Here is a 5318-nt window from a genome sequence, read left to right as displayed (position 1 = left end):
ATGGAAGAATCACCCAAAGAAGATGGAAAGAATATGTAGTCATTGTACCAAAAAGAACTGGTTGACATTTGTCCATTTCAAGAGGTGGCACAGGAGCAAGAATCAATGGAACTGCAGGAAGAAGTTCAAACTATACCAAAAGTGTTAGCCACAAACAAAGCTCCAGGAATTGATGGAATCCCCATTGAAATATTTCAACAACCAGATGAAGCACTGGAAATAATATATTTGGAAAACAGCCACTGGAAGTCTCTATTTTTGTACACATTCTAAAGAAAGATGACCCAACAGAATGCTCAAATTAAAGAACAATATCATTGATATCACGTGCAAATAAAATTTCGCTGAAGATCATCCAACAATGGTTGCAGGAGTACATTGACAGGGAGCTGCCAAAAGTTTGGGTTGGATTCAGAAGATGATGTGGAACAAGGGATATCATTGCTGACGTCAGATGGATCTTGGCTGAAAGCACAAAATAGCAGAAAGATGTTTCCTTGTGTTTTATTAACTCTGCTAAGACATTCAACTGTGTGGACCATAACAAACTCTGGATAGTCTTGAGAAAAGTTCAAGAACACTACTACATTGTGCTCCTGTGGAACTTGTGTCCAGTATTTGTGTGAACAGAACTGTGCGAACAGAACAAGGGAATCTTGCATGGTTTAAAAACAAGAAGGCTATGCCTCAGGATTGTATCCTTTCACCATATTTATTCAATCTGCGTGCTGGGCAAAAAAATGCGAGAAGATGGATGATGTAAAGAAGAATCTGGCATCAGGATCAGATGGAGGCTTATTTACCATCTGTGTGTGATATGCAGATGATAACCTCACTGGAAGAGAATGAGAACTTGCAGCCAGTGCTGATGAAGATCAAGGATTGTAGCCATCAGTATGGACTACAACTCAATGTGAAGAAAAGTCAAACTTGCCCAACGGCACCAGTAGGTAACATCATGGTAAACGGATTTCATCTTGCTTGGATCCATAAGCAATGCTCATCGACGCAGCAATCAAGAGATCAAAGGACGGATTGTATTGGGTAAATCTGCTGCACAAGATCTCTTTAAAGTGTTGAAAAGCAAGGATGTTACTTTGAGGAGTAAGGTGAGCCTGACCTAAGCCATGGTTATTTTCAATTGACTCTGATGCATGCAAAAGTTGGACATTGCAATAGGAAGACTGAAGAAGCATCGATACATTTGAATTATAGTACTGGCAAAGAATATTAAAGTATCAAGGACTGACAAAAGGACAAACAAATATGTCTTGGGAGAAGAACAGAGAGAACGCTCCTTAGAAGCAAGGATGGAGAGACTTCATCTCAAGTACTTTGGACATGTTGTCAGGAGAGACCAGTCCCTGAAGGACATCATGCTTTGTTATATAGTGAGGCAAAGAAAAAGAGGAAATCCTTTGATAAGATGGATTGACACAGTGACTGAATCAATGGGCTCAAACAGAATGATTGTGGGGATAGTGCCAGACCAGGCAGTGAGTCTGAATCCGCTCAATGGCACCTAACAGCAATAGCATCAAGTAAGGTTTCTCAACCATAATACCATGGGGAGTTTAGGTTAGATAATTCCCCTTTGTAGTGGTGGAGGGAATTGGATGTCCTGGGCATTATAAAAGTTTAACTCCTACTCTCTATCCACTACATGCCACTAGAAATCACACCCCAAATTGTGACATCAACGTTGTCTCCAGGCATTTCCAAATGTTCTCTGGAGGGAAAAGTTGAGAACCATTGCTCTAGATTGTATTTGAGCTTAAATTCTGAGCACCTCCTTTTGCAGAGGGCTATGGATAACAGTGAAAGCCCAAAAACTTATTTGCAAAATCTTAGTGAAGACTCCACCTCCATTGAATTCCTTTTGACCATGATTAGGTATGTGAATAATCTTGCCCTCAAGCAAAGTACATTAGACAATAAACAATACTCACTACCTCCCCAGACAGCCTAGGGAGTGGCAGGCTCCCTTTGGAGCTTGCCTGGGTGTGCCCTTGATGGATATCATCCATCATGGCCCGACTGCCTGGGTGGGAAGGCCTTGGACCGATCTTGGAAGCTCTCTGTCTTACATACTGTCCGTGTCCTAATCATGATCCTGTTCCCATTTCTGGAGCTCCACCTGTAACTATGATGTACTGATTTGCCATCAATCATGCTTTTGTGGTGGTTTCCTTTGACCCCAAAGTCCTTTGAAAAGCTCTGTATCTCAGTAAACTTTTAGGTGGCATTATGGCCTTCTGCTAGTGGGCCCCATCTCCCAGATAATGTGTTTCTGTCTTTGTCTTGTTCAAGACTTAATAAATATTCTCCTGAAATTATATTTGAAATTTGAGGTCTCTTTTATACCCTAAAATAAGATCCAGCTACCAATTTATAAGAATTTTAGAGACCAGAGGACCAGGAGTTACTGCTTTTAAAAAATCTAGACTCTAGGAAATTCTATAAATCAAAGGACCTGATTTCTTCAACATATCATTTGTAGAAGAGAGAGAGAAAGAAGATTAAAAAGAGAGTGAAGAAATATAATCAATCACTTGTAACATGGAACATATTTTGATCTTGATTCATAAAACAAAGTAGAAACGTATGCAACAATCAGGGAAATATGAGCACTGTCATATTCCTTGGGTATTCAATGATAGGAAAGAGTGGGGTGAAATGGACTGATACTTACGTTCTTTAAAAAAAATACCTGGTAGTTAGACTTTATGTCAACCTGAATTTGTCTGAAGGTGTAGGGGTGGATTTCAACCTGACAATCTGTGCATAACCCGAGGGTGCTTCCTGTGAGGTCTGGTGTTTTTATACGAGAGACACAAGGGCCACTCCTCTCTCCAGGCCCCGTCACTTTCCTGCTTGTGGGAGTTGTTGGCACTGTGCCATCCATCGTCTGCACCCACTGGCCTGCAATCTTTCTGCATCCGGCTTCACTTTTCTGCATCACCAGCTCCGTGATTCTGAAAAGGACTCCAACTAGCATCAGCCCATGGACGTAAGTCGGACTGGCCTGGGGTCCTTTCTTGAGCTAATCATATAGCTCGATATCAAGTTCCTTCTTGTCCATATATGAGGACCACTGGTTTTGTTTCTCAAAACAACCAAGCCTAACACACCGCGTGAAGTAGTTTCAGATGTGCTGTCAAAACTTGCTTCAAACTGATCCAAGGATGGGCCTGAGAATAAATAGTATAAGATTGCTTATAAATTGGTAACCTTGAAGCTAAGTGATTATATTGGTTAATCAGAATTCATTAAATAGTCTCTTTACTTTGGATTATGATTAATATCTTCCATAATGAACAGTTTAAAAATATTTAGAGGTGTTGCTTCTAATAGATTTGATCCTGATATACTATTTGCATATTAACAGCTTAATTTTCTTTAGTAAGAGTGATTTAAGCTATTAATTACTAAGATAATTGCCCAGAGAAAAACATAATGCATGTCTGTAATCTCAATTGGCTGGTTCCATTGATCAACTTAACAAAGGTATTGCTAAATCACGACCTTCTATTGAGTAGATCTAGTAACATCTGCTGAGATATGACTAGTCATATCTGCTGAGATATTACAGTGCAATACTTTTTAAGGAGTGCTCCCCCATACCCACCAATTCTGGGGTTCTACAGAAGTTTTTGAGTGGGTCCACAGATATTTAATTCAAATTTCACCTTTTAAATATTGGTCCACTTATATGTTAGAACTGTCATTGAAAACAACAAAAACCTCATCTTGGAGACCATCTTTTTATCATTGTAGGTTAATTTGATTTTCCTAAAACCAAGGAACGAAGCTACTTCTATCATCTCTGTTCAATTAAATAAAGAACATCATAAGATTGCAGTCAGGGTGCAGTATAGCACCAATGAAACACACAACTTTCCTCTAATTTTTTGGTGCTCCTTCACCCCACTATCATGACCTCACTTCTACCTTACAAATAGGATTAGACCAGAACATGACACTGCTACAGACAAGAGCTCGCAACACAGGGAATCCAGGATAGACAAACCCCACGGGGCCAACAAGGAGAGTAGACCTACCAGGAGGATTAGGGGAAGGTGAGAGGAGAAAGCGGGAATCGATCACAAGGATCAATCTATAACCCCCTCCCAGGGGGACGAACAATGGAAAAGTAGGTGAGGGGCGATGGAGGACGATGGAAGATATGAAAATAATTATAACTTATCAAGGGTTCATGAGGGAGGGAGAGTGGGGGAGGGGAGGGGAAGAAAAGGGGAGCTGATATCAGAGGCTCAAGCAGGAAGAGAATGCTTTGAAAATGATGATGGCAGCATATGTGTAAATGTGCTTGACACACTGGATGAATGTATGGATTGTAATAAGAGATGTAAGAGCCCCCAATAAAAGTATTTAATAATTTTCTTAAAAGATTGAAATTTAAGAGGTTGAAAGAGTAATATAATTTCCATGACTAGGTTGTTGAAATCCGAATCTTTTCACTATTGTGTAATACCCAAGTATATGAATGTGCCATGAGTTGGGATTGACTCCATCACACAGCAACGAAGTGGCTATCATTTTCAATCATACCTGTTTGGGCTTTAGAGAGTCCCTAGATATAGAGACCAAGAGCCTAAATCTAAGAAATATTATTTTATTTGGGTTCCTACACATCTGGGAAGTAGCACTGCATCCAGTGATTTTAGTTTATGAAATTATATTTGTTTGTGATTAATTTTTTAAATTTATGTATACTTACATACATGTACTGCAGTGATAGTAGACAAGTGCTATTAAAGGGCTTTTGTTTTTACTTGCTGTGATTGAACACTTATGTTTTCATGAAATAAAGAGATAACAATAATTTTAAAAATCAAAACAATCAAATTCAAAGAGATACTAAGTTAATACATGCTGAGAATGATGTGGGAAAATATTAAAAGCCTTTCTTTTCCATAACTAAACTATGGTGTTTCTGTAAGAACAGAAAATTTTGTATGTACACTAAAAACACTGCGATTTATAACATGCAATAGACTTGCGTCTGAGTCAAGGGATTTATGGCAGCGTTCATTGTCACTCTCTGGTGTGATGACACCCATAGTGAAAAGTGTACATGCTCTGTGTTCAGCACCAAGACTGCGGTGAAGTTTCACACAATGCAGCATAGGCAATCACTGCCAGAAACACCTCATGTTCATTATGCATTTATTTGATTGTGAACTAATCTTTGGCCATGTGTGTTCAGAAATCTTTTACTCTTGCCAAATTGTTAACAACCTAGCCCCATGGGGAGTCATAACCCACAGTTTAAGAAGCTTTGTCCTCGATGGAGC

Source organism: Echinops telfairi, unplaced genomic scaffold, assembly GCF_000313985.2.
Source record: "Echinops telfairi isolate 266 unplaced genomic scaffold, ASM31398v2 ScPeMD7_70;HRSCAF=299, whole genome shotgun sequence".
Classification (NCBI taxonomy): Eukaryota; Metazoa; Chordata; class Mammalia; order Afrosoricida; family Tenrecidae; genus Echinops; species Echinops telfairi.
Note: the sequence above shows the minus strand (reverse complement) of the source record.